The following is a 20600-nucleotide window of genomic DNA, read 5'->3' as shown; positions in this document are numbered from 1 at the left end:
TTCCATTTATTAGAAAATAATCTAGCTTCTACTAAGCAGCTATACTTGTTTCAGCAGGTGATAAATGAATTGGATTCTAAGATATAATCTTCTTTTTAAGGTATTCCACACCTAGTATGCTAATTTCTAAAGAGAGATTAATGTTTGTATTTGCCTGCGTGCTCTTTTTGCCTTAATAGAAGGTCACCAAGGGATCTAAAGAATCACCTTTCCTATCTGTCCTTTTACTTCTGCCTGAGTGGCAAATAAATGAAGAAAGACCCGGAACCTGGCTGGCAAGTTTTCTAACATGCAAGGTGGAACAGAGACACATTGGTACAGAGGTATGCGTGGGAAAATTCTGCTTTATAGAGGCTCAAGATACTCTTGTTTGACTTTCATTTTCATTTTCCTCCTAAATGTGCTATTGAAACTCACTTGTAAGCACAAGACAAGCTTTTCAGTAAGTATAAAAAGGAAAGTATAACTGAAACAATGAATAATGCTCAACTCACCATCCTTCCCGTAAAGTCAAGCACCAGCTTCTTTGAGCAATTTGCAAATGAGCAGAAAACCACCAGTGATACACAAACACAGAGATGCACACAGGCCTGTTTAGAGCTACATTTCACAAAAAAATGTGTTTCAAATCCCTTCTCATGCAGCAAGAATGTAAATGTGAAGTATCCCGTCGCTGAATTTCCAAGCACCAAGAACTCTGTGCTGTCAGCAACCCCACTTGCAAGTTTTATTCATATGACTGGAAAGAGGTTAATGTTTAATATGAGCATCAGACCCTTCTGCTTTTGGTAACATCCTGTGACCACTGAAACCACACTAAGAACTAGTTAAATTTTTCTTTAAAACAAACCAGAAATATCACCTGTGAATTCAAAGAATTTGTGTTCTTTTCCAAGCAGCTGACATTTCATTTTTTTCATTTTGTTTTGTTAGAAAATATCACCTACTCTGGAATGTCCTTTGCATAAGGAGCCTCTTATAAAGGTTATAACTTAAAGAGGTTATCATCCATAACCTCTTTCTAACAACAGTCTACAATTCTACAATGGTCATTAAAAATCATTCTTCTTCTTCTTGGTTTCATTGTGCTTTTCAGCCCCTCTAAGGTTAATAAACTCACATTTTGAGGATACATTTTCTCACATTTTGTCACAATTAATCTGCTAGCATAATATTCCAGCGAAGAGGTAAAATGCAATCTTTTACATTGGTTTTTGGTGTTGCCACATTTAGATGTACCATCCTGGACCTACATCTTGACAAGTGGTCTTATGAAGAGGACAGTTTGTTTGGAATCATGTTCTTAAACTTGCAGGTCCCTGGCACAGCCATGAAACACATTGATCTTTGCCTATCAGTAGCATTTCCCATTACTGCAAGAAGAGCAACCCGAAGATGTGTTTTGACATATGCAGCTGCACAGCATTCAGGGTAAAATTAGTTGGTCCTCCTTAAGTTTCCTCTAAGTTAGCCACTCACTTCTGCCAATATTCCAACAACAGTCAGTATTTGTGAGTCCATTACATAATTTTTGCTACTTTTAGAGGAACTAATATTAAATGTAAGTCTGTTTGCATTAGAAATTAATGTTAATATTCTTTCTTGTAAAGCAACCAACTTTTTGCAGAATCACAGAATCGCAGAATCACAGAATCACAGAGCTGAGTTAGAAGGGACACACAAAGATCACTGAGTTCAACTCCTGGCCCTTCGCAGGACACTCCTAAGAATCACACCCTGTGCCCAAGGGCATTGTCCAAACAGTTCTTGAATTCAGTCAGGCTGGTGCTGTGACCGCTTCCCTGGGGAGCCTTTTCCAGTGCTTAGCCACCCTCTAGGGGAAGAACCTTTCCCTGATATCCAGCCTAAACCTCCCCTGACTCAGCATCAGGCCATTCCCTGGGTTCCTGTCACTGGTTACCAGAGAGAAGAGATCACTGCCTGCCCCTCCTCCTCCCCTCATGAGGAAGTTGTAACTGCAATGAGGTCTCCTCCTCTCCAGGCTGAAGAGACCAAGGGACCTCGGACACTCCTCATACAGCTTTCCCTCAAGGCCCTTAATCCTCATGGCCCTCCTTTGGATGCTCTCTGATATCTTTCTATCTTTCTTATATTACAGTGACCAAAGCTGCACATAATATTCAAGGTGAGGCTGCACCAGCGCAGATCACATACAGTGATAACAATTGAAACTGATGGAATATAGAGATGATCAGGTGCCTATTCTAACATATGACTTGGTACAGTCCCTCAGTATGTCACAGCAATAAATAAATAAATAAATAATAAACTATTCGTTGAGTACTAACAGATGCAGATCTGAATGTCAACATGGACTTCTATCTCTTGGATTTCCTTTTCAGTTACCTGATAGAGAAATTAGTTTAACACAGACATATAATTATTTTATTTTCATGGTAGTTCACCTGAGAGGTGGATGAAATTCTTGGTTAGTTCTTTTCACTATTAGTTAATGTATTGTATTTTTATTTTCCTGAAGTGCCTACAATAGCTGGGGGATGGGGCCAGGGGGAGGGGGGGCAGCAGAGAAAGAGCAAAAACAATACGCTTGCCAAAAGAATTATTCAGGTATGTATAAATTCATAGTACCAAATGAACCTGATGAATATCTAACTTCTGCCTCCACCAAAAGTTTTTATATACAAATACAGCTTCACTGTCGAATCTAATATGTTTCAAATTGAGAAAACAGTAGGTCATTCAACGATTTTTTTTTTGTTAAAAAGCTCAAAACAAAACACTGATGTTATAGACATTATAGACAAGTTTTTTAATACTTCCTACAATTTTATGTTGACCTTCTTATCAATACAGAATAGCTGAACATGAGTCCCTGCAAACCTGGCCAACAGTATAGAAATCATTGATGAAGGAATTTCTGTGAAACAGTAAAAGGCAAAATGCTTCTTTTCTCTTTCAATAGCTTGTTTTGTCTCTCCAGCACTCCAGGACTCCTCTTAATGGTTCTAATATAATCATGTTATTTTTCAATATTTGGACCTCTTAAGCAAAACTAATTTGTTGAGTGCTCTTCTATCTTCCTTTGGGATATGATTCTGAGAGCATAACATCATTTTGAGTTCAGAATGTGTTACACCTCACAAATCACCTCGCAGAGTACACATTATTATGGGTGGCATCTTCATGTGCTACAGCAAGCAGTCTAATAAAATATCCTGAATACAATCAGTAATTTTTAATATATCTTATTGTGGGCCTTTGCTACAACCTTTGTCTTAAAAAAAATACTCAGTTTCTCGAAAGCCTGTTTTGGATTTATTTTAACCTTGCTACACATCAAAGTACAAGGATGAACCTTTGTTCTTGCTGTCAAGACAACCACTGCCTCTTCAGCAGAAGGGGAAAAAAATCAAAGACTTGTAGAATGCCAGTTGAGTTTGAACCTGAAGGCCACAGTCTCTGAGCACACCTGGTACTCCCCACAAGAGCAGGATACTCAAGAAAATTGAGGCTTCAAATGAGCTTCCATATAACAACCTATAATTTCTTTTCAGGGAGTGGGGAAAAAATGTTAAAGGAAAATTCAACATGATGGTCCCTTTGCTGAAGCACAAGGAGGGGCTCAAGATGATCTTCAGAATGCTGCAAGACAAAAGCCTCATTATACATAATAACTGCTTACCAGTATCCCAGACTGATAACAAGCTTCCTCTGCCAATTTTGTTCTATCATTATATGAAGAGGTGATTAAATTATTTGACAAATCTTTCCTTGAGCAATATAGAGTTATTTACCTCAGGTAGAAAAGAGCAAGGTTAGGTAAAAAAGGGGGCTAACCAGCATGGCAACTTTAAAACAGCAACATTTGTTCAACACTTGCCTACAATGTGCAGAAAATATTCAAGGTAACTAGTGGTCTGGTGTGTATTTGAAAACTATCAAATATATGTTGTGACATCATAGGGCATGTCAACCTTCAGGCACCACTTCGTGTGGATTGCCTGCTTCTCCTTTGCAGATTGAGGAACTCTGTCCGATTTGATGGCTCCCCATCCTCCCTGTGTCTCCAGAATAGCCTGGTGTGGCAACAGCTGCCAGGGTCTGCTCAGACCAGGCACGGCTGCCTGGGCGATTCACAGCAGGCTCTCAGCATGACACTTCTTTGCCCCTCTCTGGGTGTCTGCAACAAGAGTAACCATGCCACAGGCCACACTAAAAATACAGTGCAGATGGTTGCAACAGAGCAGCTGGCCATGTACCCTGGTCCTGTTTGGTTTACTGGTGCAGACATAGCCAATCTTTTCCACTTTATCATTTCAAAAGACATTTCTCCAGTAATCAGGATGTTGTAATTCCCTTGTTGCCCATTTACAGTCTTTCTCTGGAGGGGCAGGAGGTCTACACCAATTACCTGGGTTTCTTTGCTGCTGGAAACGTTTGCAATCTCAAATCCTGCAACAGGAAAATTGTGACTGAGAGCAAAAGACGTATGTTGCGTGACACTAGCTGAATTTTCTGCAGTGAAAGAAACTGTTCTGTCCTTACTGAATATAACTGAGGTTTATTCAGAGTTCAGACAGTGCTGAAGTGAAAATAAGGCCATGAGAGAAGGTCACTTTTGATAAACAGCCCCACTCCTGGTGAATTCAGCAGGAGGTGCCACATAAGGGACAGTGGTACAGCTACACAGAGCTGTACCAACCTACTGTGCTGAAATGAACTACCTGAATGACAGCAGCTGAAATGGCATCAAGGCGGGTAAAAGGAAAGGTCAGGGTGATGCAGCAGTGCTCTGACAGTGTCCAGAAATAAGCTGCATGATCCCCTGGTACAGTTATATTCCAAATTAGAAAATAAGAGGTGTGGAAGAAGAATCCTCATCTGACAACTGAGTGGACCATTGCTCTTTCCACCTGCAAGTGAACATATGACCCTGACTGTGGCCAGAGCTGTCTCCACTAAGCTCAGCAGATCAAATGTACACTTCCCCTTCCTCCTACACAATGCATACCCAAACATCCCCAGTGGCCTTTCCAAAACTCACCTTAGCCAGCAGGCAACCACCTTCTCACCAGGCTGCATAAAGGCAATCATAAGTGTTCAGACTCATTTGCATGATCTGTCGGCCAGCTGAAAAAAAACTGCTATCCAAAGCAGGTGCTGGCAATAATTGATTCTTTCTAAACCCCATGGGTTGAGTGTGAAAATGGTACTACATATGCTAATTTCTCACTATAATATGTGCATGAACTATTCTCTTATTTTGCCACATGAGCGCTTTGTTTTGAAAATCCCACGCTGTGTGGCTTCACACAGGCTCTGCTGTGCTCTTCTCCATTCTGTGATTCAGGGCTGGTGCCTCCCACCACCCCCTTCCATGCATGACCATGACCAGGCTATGGCTGTATATGTGCTCATTATAAAAATAGAGCCTGGAAAGTACAGTTTACTAGCAGTTTTTTTAAAAACGTAGTTGAAATCGAAAATCCTGCTTTCCACATTAGTTTTTATCTCAATTTTTCTACTACCTAAAATACTAATTATATTATTTGCTTGGTCTAAAACATAGTTCAGCTATTGGATGGGGCATATGGGATTCTTTCTTATATGTTTATTCTTTCTATTGTGTGGTTATCTAGAAAGATTCCAGAAGACAGTCATGTTTTGCAGAGCATTTGTAATCTTACCCATAAGGTGTCTTAACACTAATTTTTTACAAGTGGCAAATAACTATTTACTCCTCATGAGACTGTCGTACAGAGGCTATCAATTTCCTCTCCTCTTGATAGCACCCCCACCCTTCTCCAGGGATATCAACTCCCACTGCCTGTCTACTTGCTTAACTGGTTAAAAGAATTATGGTAAGCTCAAATAAATTGATCTCTAGCAGACTTTGCTTGTTGTGTTTCTAGAATTACATGCACACCAACAACTGTCATTCCAGCTTTTTCATTCTTTCCAACTGTATAAATTGCAATACTAAGTTACCCTATAATTCTTGGTTTTATCATATCTACTATGTCCAGAATCCATCAAAATATACACTTTTTTCCCAGACTTGAGTTTTGAAAGAATTACATCGGTCTTTCTTGAAAATCAGGACTAATATGTCAAAGATGCAATGGCTGTTTCATGAAAGTGTTTACTTGGTAACCAGTTGTTTCTCAGCTTTCTGTATTAATTAATTCCTGTTTGTTGTGATTAAATTCTGTAAAAGTATTTGGCTTATTGTATGGGAACATTACATGAGCAATACACTCCTGGATTCTTGTGATTCCCTTGTGAAATACATTTACTGTGGTAGTTACAGAAACAATGTGCACACATACTTCTGGTTTTGGATCACACGGTTCTGCCATGAACAGATTCATTCAGTATTTGTTGATTTGCAAGAAGTTTGTTCTTGATTGCTAGTTAGGTCAGGTTAGGAGATGAGCCAAAAATGACAGAGGAGGTGTTGGGGAAATGTATTTCGGGATTTAGTCTTCTCATAGTACAGGCCTGTAACTGTATAAAAGACTTTCTATAGAAATCCTGTCTGTGATGGTACATGATTACTAGGCATCTGTGACTTAGAGGAAGCTTACTTTTTGCCTTGTAAGCAGTTACAGATGCAACTTATTCATCCAGAGGTAGTCTTTAAGGGTGACAAGTGCCTCTAAGTTTGGTAATATGAAAAGTTTTTCCAGAGAAAATCTAAGGCACTCTCAAATGTCACCTGAGACGCAAATAACAAAATTTTCAGCATGTTTTGGAAAACCTTCGATTCTGTGGAAGTAGGTTTATGACATCTTTTATGTATCTGTATGTTCTCGTTTTTTTGATGATGAATTATATCTATAAAGGGTAAGTAAATGTAAGAGTACTCCAGACAAAGACTAATGAAATGATGGCTAACTGATGGTAGAAAACTATGAAGTCAATGTTTTTAGGCAATGCAATCTAGGTTTTCTTCTGAGTTATGCATGATCCATCCAGAATGCTACACCTCAGGCTGCTACTAACAAGCATCTTCAAAGGACACCTTGAGCTTTATCCTGAAGCATCAAGACTCTTTGGTACATGCTCATGTCTCAGTCATTCAGGTGCTCTCAGTGCAGCCAGTAAAGTTCAGAAAAGCAAGCAGTTGCTTTTGCAATTGCCTGTTGGAACTGGCCCTAAACACTCAACAACTCGCAAAAATGACTGTACAGCTGAGTTTATTGTTCTTGTTACCAACTTCTTACAGTAAATACTATTTAGGTTCTTTTTTTGCATTCAAATTTTTAACATGATGATTCAGAGTCCTACTCTCCCCACAATAATGTGATCAAACATTTTCAAGTAAGAGCACAGCAGTTCAATACAGCTTTTAGAATATGGGTCACAATTCTTTTTCCAATCTCTGAAAGACACATTAATAAGCTCTTGGCATTTAGCGAAACAATTTTTTCTCATTCTTTCATTTTCTTTTAGTTTTCAGTGTTCATTAGAACTTTTTCCCCCAGCTTTTAAATTCTGTAGGAATAAACCTTGGAAGAAAATTAAAACTTCTTTTTTAAACACACTGCAATTTGGTGATATTTTCAAGCTTTTCAGTATTACTCCATTCACAAGTTGAATATGTGTGCTGTTTAATATCAAACAATTGTTTTAGTGCCATTTCAAGTGTCTGGCTGTGTTCATGCCTGCTAATTAAATGTTTCAGAAAAAAAAATACAGCCTAAATTGTGCAAAACTTCATCTACATCTGCTTCTTCTATGAAAAGATGTCCTTGGAACAACTCCAGTACGTTAAATAGAAAGCAAATTATTACAAATAAGACAGTAATTTACCTGTAGGCTTTACCATAAGCTACTGTGTATTAAATTTACCATTCACTTGTTATTGATGGTCAAGAAGACAAGTGTCTCTGTGGCATGAAAAAGAAAGTACTATTTTAGGACTATTTAGATGGGTGATGTTCTGGTGTTTTTGGTGTTTGGTGATAACCAAATATTTCTGTCCCATCTTCAGACAATTCAAGGTGGGATAGAAAAGCTGTCATGTTCCCCACTCTCTTTCAGCACAGAGGATCGTTACAAGCTATGGTAGCAGATTCCTGCAGATTCCTTCAGGACAGGGCTCTCAGAAGCAGCAGCATCACTATGAAGCCTTTGAAGGAGATGATGCAACAACTGCGTGTCACAATAGGCAGACAACACATACATTGACATGTTATCACTTCCATATTGTGTGTCAATCACACCATTTCTCAACACTTTGGAAGTAATTGAAAAGCAAAAGATACAAATATAAACAAGATGCAGCTGACAGAGAAGGACTATGGAGAGCCTGTCCTGTCTGGACCACCCCATAACCAGAGTGTGAAGCACACACCACCAGACTTGCTTTGGACTCCTCAAGGCTATGAAAAGCCAAACTGTGATCCACTCAATCATCATCTCCCAGACTCACCATTGCACATTTTCAAGAAATAAAATCTTCCTCATGTTATCTATTATATGGCTAGAGACAAAATGGGTTTACACTGAAATTTGGAACCAAATAAATGAAAATGTGAAGAGGGTTTTTTTCCAATAGAAGCTGAGTGGCATTTTTGCACTGCATTGTTGCTTCAATTAATTATCTTTACACATTTATCAAGATAATAAATGTAATTCATTTGAATGGAGAAAATTCTGCTACTTGCTAGATACATATACATTATCACCAGGAGCCAATTACATATTGTAAATCCCCTGATCATTACATAGTCTACTTTGTTAAGAAATAACTGAATAAAACAAGTGGATTGCTGAAAACAAGAGAGATTTTTAATTCGGTATTAAGTAGGACTGTTAAATATTTAGTGATTTTTATTAGAATATCTGATATGACAAACTGCTTTGCCCATATATTTTGATTAATAAGTTTTTAGTTCTAATCTCAACAAAGGCAACTTCATTAGCAGCAGAACCAGCAACCATCAGCTCATGTACTTCCATACCTTTCAAATTTGATTCCACATAAAATGCCTTTGCCAAGCAAACGTCAGACCCCCGCAGTAATTTGTGTTTCCTGACTGAACCCACTTCAGAGCTAAAAGGAGCTGACTGAAGCAGGTATTGGTTTTGCAGCAAAATGCAAATCGTAGAATCATTACAATGGTTTGGGTTGGATGCAACCTTAAAGATCATCTAATTCCAATATCACTGTCATAGTCAGGGACACCTTCACTAGACCAGGTTGCTCAGAGTACCATCCACCCTGGAAATGTGAACCCACGGTTATGAGAAAACACCATTCTATACACATAGTCAGTGGTTAAACTTCCCAAATTAGCTCCTTTTAGCTGCTGGAAAGACTCAGCTCTAGGCTGAGAGATACATGGCTAAGCACTTATCCCTTGGCTCTTGCTGCTGGCAGCCAAGGTTTAGGGAAGACACTCAGGGAGACCAAAATGCAACTCAGGTCTGCGTGGGCATCTTGCCTCTGCTGAAAGAAAGGCTTCAGTGGAAGCGGGGGGCGGGCAATGGGCAGTGGAGGACATGCAGAAGGTGCCATAAAGAAGTGTAGGGAATAAAAGTGAAAGTAAAATTATTGCAGGGGAATGGGGAGTATGGGGATGTTTAAAGAATTGAAAAGCACATAAATCCATGGAAAACCAGACTGTTAACCACTGTGGTGCTCACCAAACATTTCATTCCACTTTTCAGTGTTTCAGATCCTGAGACTAGATTTAGTCTTTTAGGAAAATGCCTTGAAACAAAATTTCAAAATCTATAAAAACCGTACCTGTATGACGACAGTTTAGGACCCAAAATCAGATATTGGGTATTGTAACATTTAGAATTTATTGCTGCTTGTTCAACTGAAATTTCACTTTCTTGTACCTACTCATTTCACTTGTCTGGCAACCACAACATGAGAAGTCTGCACTGACAAAGCAGACCTGCCATTGACCAAATTGCTTACTGTTCAAAAAGCACACTGCACAAAACAAAGTTTATGTGATTTTAGAGTGTGGAAACCGACAAGGTGCTCTGAAAGTTTCACAGAGCTCGACTTGGACACAATCACTTTGTACCCTTGAGAATTTGGGTTGTACCCATGAGAAGTTTTAACATCAACAGAACCAAGGACCCAAAACAACAGATGTAGAAAGCACAGCTTGCCTAGGGAGGCTGTTATTTGCTTTAGATTGTTTTAGATGGGTGTTAGTTGCAAGTAACAAGTAGTTTTGTGGGGTGTTAACGTAGAAGCCAATGGGGACACAGCACAAGTGCCAAGAAACTGCATAAAAGAGGCTTTGTAGAATTAAAGATGCTTTTTGCCACTGCCTGGAGTTGTCAGTGTATATATGTGTCGTGACCTGCCTCGACTGCGACAAAAAAGCAATTTTCAGAGCCCAAATCTAGAGAAATTCTCATGAAAACAAGAGAAGAGCCAAGTCAAGTTTCAGTATTCTGCACTCACCCATACTCCAAATTAAAACCAGGAGTTTTTAAAATTTGGAAAAAATAGCACTGCAGCAAGACACTTTTTTCTTCTTGTCCACCTTCTTGGGAATATTTCTGCCAAAACAGAATCAAACCTGTGATAGACACTGAAGCAGGAAGAACATCGGGCCATTTCCCTGTTTTTTGATGGAGAATACGGGGCATTATTGGTAGGAAAGTTTCTTCCAGTGACATGTGTACTAAATTCTGCAGGCACTCATCTCAGTTGCTGTTAAGTTCATGACAAGCCGACAGATGCAGGTGTTCTTTTGGTAGCAATCATTCGCTGTACCTGTAATACCATGCCATCACAAAAGTGATGACAAAGAGACTGCTGTTTCTGCACACTCTCACATGATGTGGGACAAGTATATAAAACTGCTGTAGGCTACAAAGACTGCTACACAGGAACTCTCCTACCTGTCCTTCAGGTACAATCACCTGAGGCTCTTTCACCTTGAGACTACATATCCAGGCTGCTGTCAAGCACCAGGTCTCACGCCTCCACAAGAATTATGTCCATCATTTTCCTTTTGTCCCAGTGACTACATCTTCATACAGTCCATGACTGTATCATCTACAGACCCCACCTTTTTTCTACATTTTCCATCTCTAGCAATAGAGAAGACATGGAGTCCAAAAAGTATCATCCTCCCCTGTCGGTTATCTGTTAAATTTCTGTCAGAAGGGTGGCTGTAGTGCTACACAGACAGTAAACTTTTTCCTTCTGTTCAAAAAACAAAGGTTTTTTCATTCAGATTATGAATTCTAATGCAGCTTACAGATAATAGTCATAACAACTGATACAGCAAGACTAGTCCTGCATCTTTTTCTTGTAGAATTTTATATGTACTTACACAAAAGATGGCAGAGAATCAAATCTCTAGTGGAGCCCAAAGTAACTGGAAAAACAACGTGTGTCGCTTTATGTTGTCCGCGTGTTTTCTATTGTATTACTCTTAAATCATAGCAGTTACAGGTAATTAGTAATTTCTAGTTTCTATTAACATTAAAAAACAACATCAAGAACAGCTCCCTTTTAACAATGGCACATTTCAACTAGCTTGCCCAGGATTCTTGTTTCTATGGCCTGGGCTTGACAGACTAAGAATACACCCAGCTGGTTTTCAAACCAACACTTTCAATAGTCTGGGGAAGGTCTGTGTGACTTGTCATAAAAACAGCTGCCTCTGTCTTCCCAACCAGCCAGGAATAAGCTGAAGAGAACAAAACCTTGAATGAAAACACCTCGACTTTTCATGCAAGGACAAAAGGTGGTCATTATGCATACCAGGAAGGTTCTTTTATAGCTGGTAATTACATATAAATTGGAGAGTTATAATAAAAAAAAATCATTTCTCTCTTCATTTACTTAAAATGTGATTTCTACAGCCATTATATAATTACTGGTATTTTTCAGTAATGTTATTAAGAACAAACGAGCTAGTGTTTCTGAAAGATGCAAATACTGAAAGTTCCTTATTAGAACTGGTAGTCCAGCATAAAGCAAGTGGCAGGAAAAAGATCTCTTCTTGAAAACTGCAAACTGAAATTTTTTCAGTGTTGGAAAAGGATTCATTTCTACCTTTCTACTATGAAGAAATAAATTCTCCCTATCATCTCTGACACATTATTTCAAGCTCTCAACTTTTCTCAGTTTCTCATTTATTCAGAAAATGTCTGTGAACTACTGACCTCCAGCAAAAAACCTAAAATAAGACACAGATCACAAAAATTCCAAAAAGAACAAGAACATCTCCCTGCTGTCACTACCCATGAAATAAGAGTTAGTCGTGACACTTAGTCAAGCACTTAGTCCAATGTACAATCTGAAATGTTTGAGTATAAGCAACTGTAGCAACAACTTAGTAAAAGAATATAAAAACAAAGAATAACCATCTATTAGGAGATACATAAATCTCCATGAATTACAGCCTAGACAGATTCTATAGAGCTAACGTAGGTTATATACCTCACCACAGTGCACATTTCTAGATATCCTGGAGGCTGAAAATCAGTATTAAATATTATAAATGTAGAGGAGCAGAAGGAGTGATACAGAGAACAAAGAAGAGAGAAAGATTTGTATTTCAAGGGAGAAGAATTGGAATCAGGTGCATAAATATCATCATGTCATCATCCAGTCCACCAGAAACTTTAACTAAGGCAAATTATTTTCTGTTACTAGTTGTGCTTCTGTGAATGGATAAGAACAGCCAGAAAGCACAAGACATGCAGAAGTAAATATCCAGTCCTCAAAGGTGTTTTCTGTTGGCAGAATGTAAAACACACATCTCCTCAAGAGCCCTGAGGCTCTGATGTCCAGGGGATTCCTGCTGTCCTGAGCTACCCTGGGCCACAATGGCAGCAGAAGGCTCCAAACAAAAAGTAACATATTTCAAAATGTGGGAGAGCAGACAGAAACCCTTTCCAATTCCAATGGCAGTCAGTCCATCAAACTTGTGTCTCCTTTCTCTGGCCCATACTGTCACACCAGATGCTTCTGCCTGCTGAGAGCTCTCTCCCAAGGGTAGAAGCTGTTTCTCTCCCAGCAGGAAGCTACAGGTTAGATCTGAGCTAATGGCAAGAAATGAACGCTTCAGTACTGGGATGAGGGGGTGAGCAAGATACCTAATTTTTAAGATAAGGTCATTTTTGCTTTTTTTAAAAGAATGCGGATGATGGGGAGGTTTTTGTTATTATAGCAAATAAACTTTTTTTAACGCGCTATAATTCACCCAACTCCTTGAAAATCTGCCATTTACTCCACTGATGATGGGAAGAGTCTCTATCCTTAGCTGACTCAGACTATTAAAGTGGCTTATTCCTGGCTAATTGTTAAACATCCTGCTTTAGCATAATTTTGTTGCCTTGCTTTTTCTCTTGTGATTACACATGGTGTTAAATACCTTCTGTGAAAGTGTCACTTGTTTGTAATGGCATCAAAAAGTTTGGAGTAAAACTGTGTGCATCTTAGTGATTTATCAGAATAGTTTTTATCTTGTATTTTAAAACTCGAAATAGCAGTTTAAGTTTGCCTGTGACTACGTCCCCAGTATTTGCTGTAGGGCACAGAAGTTGGTCTTACAGATTTACATCTGTTAGTAAGAAAAAAATCACAATGTATTGATCAAATTCCGTGATACACATGCCAGATATTACAAATACATGGGTACCTGAAAAAGTATTCACAGACCTCACAGGTTCTTCAATAAGACCTTTCTACTGGGTTCACATCAAACACAACACTAATTTACAAATAAATGCCTTTTTCTCTGTTTGATCACAAGATGCACCTTATTTACATGTCTGGTTTTGCACTGCAATATTTACTAGTCTTCTTTAGCTGGAATAAGCAATACCTGGTACTTACTGTTTGACAAAAGACATTTACCTGTGAGTAGAACTGAGAGAGAGGGAGAGAGGGAGGTTTTATGAAAGTGAAGCCTGGATATACTAACGAGGTCATAAAAAAAGAGAACCATGAAAGGGTAAATCATAAACAAAATAACATATATCTGAATATGAAGAATGGGGTTATGGTTGTCTTTAAAAACTGCTAATTCTTGCTTTTGAGCCTAACTGCCAGGCTGCAGTTTTAAGATGAGTGTTCAGAGGGAACCTTTGTATGATCACTCTGTTTCCTGTTCCAGTTTGTGCCCATTGCCTCTTGTCCTACACTGTTACAGTGGGGAAACTGCAACACGCGTACCAATCAACGAGGCCCATGGAAAGAAATACATATGGACCAATTCTTGATAGATGTTTCAGAGATGTTTATTTTCCCAGCCGCATGGCCGGGGCTCTGCCGAGGAACTGCTCAATCACGGGACCCGAGGGTCCTTGGCCACACAGGGGAACACAAAACAACCACTGGGGAACGAGGCTGACCAGGGGCAGGGAAACCCCGTGTCTGTCCCCAGGGCCCCTCTCCCAGGGCTACATGGCAGGGGGGAAGGGACCCCAACATTTCACCTGTTTATTTTTAACAAAAAGAGATTTAACACTTAACATTGAAAACAACTGGATAAACATGAGATAACAAGGAGAGTTTCAAACAAAACAAGCCACCCTCCTGAGTCTTTAAATGTCCAAACAGATTCTGTGGAACATCTTAAGGCTGACAGAAGGGAGACAGGACTCTCCAGGCATGCTTTGTGGGGAAACTGAGGCAGGAGAGGGTTTCTTCCATTTGTACCTGTTGGAACTCTAAACAGCAATAGTTAAATTCTCCCCTCTCCCTCTTCATCCCCCACTTGGCATTGGAAAGGGATTTTTGGGGAAACAATTGGCAAAAGCATGGTTTTGTGAGGGAAACCATGGGTGAAAAAATGGATTGGGAATACACTGGGGGTAATAGGATATAGGATAAAAGGGAAAGGTGGGGTTAGGAAAGGGAGACTGTAGGGGGGCTTATAATGGAGATATTGTCTAACATGACTACGATTTTTAGCATATATACTGCCTTTAACAGAAACACCATCAGGCCCAGTGACCTGCGATGCTTGTAACCCTTTTCTACTTCGTAAAATTTTGAACTCCACCACCTCTCCATCTCCCAAGCTTGGGATGCATTTTTCAGGGTTATTCTTTTTAATAGCAGTTCTATGAACAAATATGTCCTCTTGGTTGTCACATCTCATTATAAAACCATAATTTTGTTTAACATTATACCATTTTACTATTCCTAATACCTTGGCTATGATGATTTTTTCCTTTTTCCGAGTGGCCGCTGTTTTCTGTCTCACTGCGTCTTTGCTTTCTGTTTCGCTCGCTCCCGTGTTGGAATTGCCAGGGTTGCCAGTGCTGCAGGGGCTGTCGGGGCTGCTCGTGCCTGCACGCTCTTCCCAGGGTCGCATTTGGGGCCACGCGGGCTGGCCCAGGCCGTGCTGCTCAGCTCCCCGCGCGCTGCTGCCTCTGCTCTCAGCTGCACTGCCTCTGCCTGGGGCCGCACCCACATCTCGGCCGGGCCCCTGAGCGATGACTCCCCCGCGCCCTGCTCCAGCACGTGTTTCAGCTGGGCATGGCTCCGCTCCACTGCCAGCTGCTGCCGGCCGCCGCCCACACGCCGCCCCTCTCGGTTGGGCATTCATGGGCCTCGCTCCACCACGCGCTGTGCGGGGCCGTGCGGGCACCGCTGGGTCACACCGCTCTCACCACGCCTCGCTCCGCTGCCGACACTGCAGCTTGCGTCGCTCCACCCGCATGCGGGAACTGCCTCGCTGCTGCTCAAGAGAGCGCTCAGTCCACGTGGCCTGGGTCACACAGACTCTGAGGCACACTTCCCCTCGCCAAGACACAGCTGACATTGCTCAACAGTCTCAGTAATTACATAATATTCACTAAAATATTCTTCCATCGGCATATATTTTGACTCAGAAATTAACTGTGTCCAAACAGTCTTCCAAAAGTCTTTGGTAAGAATTAAATCCCAAGAAATGTAGAAAAAGTTCTTAAACAACCATGAAAGGAAATGCTTCAGTTCCTTTTGAGCTTGAATTAAGCTAAAATTTACAAATCATTGTTCCAGACTCTTTTCAAGTTTAAGATAAATGTCCATATGCGGCTCTGAGAGCCAAGAGTCTTCCCACGGTTCCTCCATAGTTTAGAGATGGAACAGCAAAACAAAACAAGAAAAGAAATCCAGAGTTTACTCACAAATCAGTCGCTGTCCTTAGGGATCGGGGACCGTTCTGCTCGCATTATCCACCATTTGTTGGGGCCCTCCCCCTGCCATGCAGTCCTGGGAGAGGGGCCCTGGGGGCAGACACGGGGCTTCCCTGCCCCTGGTCAGCCTCGTTCCCCATTGGTTGTTTTGTGTTCCCCTGCGCAGGCAAGGACCCTCGGGGTCCCGTGATTGAGCAGTTCCTCGGCAGAGCCCCGGCCATGCGGCTGGAGAAATAAACATCTCTGAAACATCTACCAAGAATTGGTCCATATATATTTCTTTTCCACAAGCCTTGTTGATAGATACGCATGTTGCAGTTTCCCCACTGTAACACTACACCTGGCTTTTCCTTCTTTGCCCATTCCTATTAGGCATATGGATGCATTGATCAGATCCTCCTGACCCTTTTCTTCCCCAGGCTAAAGAACCCCAGCTCTTTTAGCCTCTACTATGCAGGATGTTCCACTTTCTTAATCCTCTTCATAGTATTTCACGGGACTCAATCCAGCAAGCCCCTGTCTCTCTTGCACTGGGCCTTCACCAAGGCTGAGTAAAGAGGAAAGATCACCTCCATGCTGCTAATGCTGTGCCTGATCCAGCCCAGGAGGCTGTTGGCCATTTTCACTGTGAGGGCACACTGCTGGATCACACCCGTTGTCCACCAGGAACCCTAAGTCATTTCCTGTGAAACTGGTTTCCAGAGAGTTGGTCCCCAGCATGAAGTGGTGCATGAAGTTGTTCCTTCACAGTGTGTGACATTTCATTTTTTTTAACTTAATGGGACTCCTCTCAGACTGTTTCTTGAGCCTGCCAAGGTCCTTTTGAACTGCATCACAACCATATGGAGTCACTTGGTCTGTTCAGCCTGGAGAGGAGGGGACGCCTCATTGCAGTTACAATTTCCTCAATGGGGGAAGAGGAGGGGCAGGCAGTGATATCTTCTCTCTGGTAACCAGTGACAGGAACCCAGGGAATGGCCTGAAGCTGTGTCAGGGAAGGGTTAGGTTGGATATCAGAAAAAGGTTCTTCCCCCAGAAGGTGGTTGAGCACTGGAACAGGCTCCCCAGGGAAGTGGTCACAGCACCAGCCTGACTGAATTCAAGAACTGTTTGGACAATGCCCTTGGGCACATGGTGTGACTTTTGGGGATGGTTCTGTGAAGGGCTGTGTTAGACTCAGTGATCCTTGTGTGTCCCTTCCAACACAGCTTATTCTGTAATTCTGTGATCCTGTGTTTCAGGTCACTAATGAAAATGTTATTGATGAGCATTATTGGCCTCCTCAGGCACATCTCTAGTGACTGGCCTCCAGCTGGACTTCAAGCTGCTGATCATAACCTTTCAAGACCACGATTCCAAATGGTTTTCCATTTATCTAGTTCATGTTTCATCAGTTTGTCAATGAAAATGTTGTAAGAGACGGTGTAAGATGCCTTGCTGATATCAACATAAACAGCTATGCAAGAAATTCTCTTCTCATTCTTCTATGATCAGACACAGCTCCACTGCATTTACCAAGTCTCCAAAGCTTTGAGGAACCTGGCCTGAATGACCCTGCACTGATTCTGTTGTGTGCAGGATGCTGGGCTGGATGGCCTCCTGAGTAACGACATCTTTTTATGGCAAAAACAGCTGAATTGCTCCCCAGCAAGAACAGGGTGAGGCTCTTCCTGCTGTGGAAAGGAGCTCGATGAGAGACATGGGGAACCACCATGAAGGATCAAGCTTGCTTCTCCTGTTGGAAAAAAGGAGGACAGGAGACAGGAGGGCAGTGAATGCTGCTGCTGGGAGGGTAGTTTCCACATTCAGCTCCGAGATATGCGCCAGCCCGGCTTCCCCCAGCTCAGCAGCTGCTGCACCGAGGGTGGGAGCCCCTCACGACAGCCTCACTAGTCGGATGCTCTGGGTGAGCCCACCCGATAACTGTGAGCGCTGACAGATAGCACTCCTTTCCGACTGCTAAAGAACATTCCTGGCAGGAATGAAAGTAAAGCCAGAGGGTAAATCTGGAAGGAAACAGGAAGAAAGAGGCAAATAAGAAAAGAACTGCCCATCGTGCAGACTTAGCTGTTTGCAAGAGTTGGGTTTTTTATACTTTTCAATTGTTTGCTCAAAGATGCTAGACTTTCAGTAGCCTACAGTACAGTGGGGAGAAAATGCAGTTATTATATTGTGCTAAAGAAACTCAAAGAACATGAGATCCTAAAAAAAAAATTCTTCTAAAAGATGAGATCTTTTTTTCCTAAAAAATCTCAAACTGGTGATTTCTTCTTGTCATTTAACAAGGCTGAGACTGTTGAGTCAGACATGAAGTATTGTAGAGCCTATGGCAACATTCGCTCAGAATCCACTTATAATAAGAAGCACAAAACTGAAAAAGTATCTCTTCAATGATTCTCATCTAGATTTCTAAAGATTGCAGAACCAGAGCAGAAGTTTTAAAGGGATTATAAATAATGGCATAGGGAATTGAAAAGCAAAGGCAGAGAAAATGTTGCCCTGAGAAGTCCATAAATTGCAAAAACAGGTAGCTGGTGAACAAATTAAGGCAGTATCTGACATAAAGATGAAAGTCTGTGCAAACATGACTAAGTCGTGTTAAACACAATCAGATAAAACTGAGAAGTCAATAAATGAAGAGTCAATAAATCCCTCCTTACTGTGGTAAAGTAAGATAAAATCTGAAAAAGATAACATTTTTAAGAGTTTTGGGAAATTGAGCACTTAGTTGCAGATTGAAAATATATCAGATGTTAAATCCTGTTGCTCTAACACCAACCAGAAATTAAACTCCAAATAAGCCACTTCCTTCCCTCGCCCTTTCTGGTAAGAGAGGGACAAAAGCAGGGACTATGGGTTGAGATAATTTACTGAAAGCAAAAAGCAATTAAATAAGAAATACATAGTAACAGCAGCAATATTAATAACAAAAGTATATAAAAGAGGTGTTTTACCCCTAAAAATGTGTTCACCACCTCAACTTAGTTCCACATGGCTGATGCTTTCCTTTCAGCATCACATCCTGTAGCTGTGTCTCAGAGAAACGGGAGAGGATAGATGGAGGCAGCAAAGGATGGAGTTTGCAGGGCTGATGCTGACAGCTTTCCCGCTGGAGAGAGGGAGGTAAAAAATGGCGCACCTCCAGCAGTGTTCTTACCTTTTCTTCCCAAAACCATGCCTCCTGCAGGTGATGTGCATGGTATAGGATAACAACTTAGCCACGCCCATATGGCACTATCCCATATAGGATAACAACTTAGCCACGCCCATATGCCCCCTCTCTGCAACCAGAAGAGTCACTTTAATATTGTTTTGAGTTGTTCGTTTGAGTTGTCCCTGTAAGTGCCTCCATGACTATATCATCCTCCTCTATCCACACTGCATGGCACTTTTGGAGGCTCTCAGTCAGGTCCATACCGTCTCAAACATGCCTCACCTGTCCTGTGAGGTCTTACTGCACACTTGGCAAACCTCCTTCTCCTGGGCTCTCCATAGTCATTACTGCACCATGTGCATCCTTCACAGTCTATATAACAGACATGTCATTGCTTTTTGTTATAAACCAGGGGATAGGAAAGAGGACCACTGAAAACAGGACAGATCAGTGGATTAGCAGCTTTTCAGCACTCTTCCCACATGTTGAATTATTGGAAAGATATACAGAGCAGTGAACATTGCTCCATAGGACCGGCTCATCCCAACAGAGGAGGCTCCTGCAGGGATGAGGCACACTGTCACATCTCATGGTGTTCATCTGTCATCTCCCCAGCATGTGTCCTCGAGCCTGGGCTCCCTCTCCTCTGAGGAAGCCCGTGAGCCTGGCTCCACATCAGTAGTGCTTGCTGTTACCCAGGGACACGGCCAAGGCTGGTGGGGAATCAGGGGCCTTCTCTGATTAGCGTATGTTTGGTTGAATCCTGAAGCTAAGGTCCTTCCCCAGGGCACTGATTCAAGGGACAAGGCACATGTCAACACATACGACATATTTTATTTTTGCCAGAAACCTCTACTGTAGTCTGATATCATAATTCTTACTCAAAGAGATCACAGGCAGAGAGCAGGCCCTCTTAATACCCCCTTAATACCCCATGATTATCTAATTGATTTCATGGAGAGTGATCTGCCTCTCAGTTTCAAACACCCTGAAGTCGGCCACTTACAGACAGAGTTGGGCTTAGTCCACTGAGCTGAGGATAGGAAACTCAGGGAATCACAGCAATATCAGGGAATCACAGCAATATCTGGAGATGTGTCTCAAAGGAAACAAATCCCACAAAAGCCAGATTTCTTCTGAGCCATTAAAAATGAGGACCAATTGCCTAGGCAGCCAGGAGAAAAAAAGCTGTTAGAACAATCTCAGTCAAGCTACCCCATTACACAAAATAAAAACTGAAAAAATAATTTTCCTTCAACTTTTCTTAGGAACTTTGGAATGTTTTTTCTAGAAGAATCCACAAAGGAGAATTAACATCTCTTATGGGGACAAGCAG

The sequence above is a fragment of the Corvus hawaiiensis genome, chromosome 3 (genome assembly GCF_020740725.1).
Source record: "Corvus hawaiiensis isolate bCorHaw1 chromosome 3, bCorHaw1.pri.cur, whole genome shotgun sequence".
NCBI lineage: Eukaryota > Metazoa > Chordata > Aves > Passeriformes > Corvidae > Corvus > Corvus hawaiiensis.
This window is presented reverse-complemented; position numbering follows the sequence as displayed.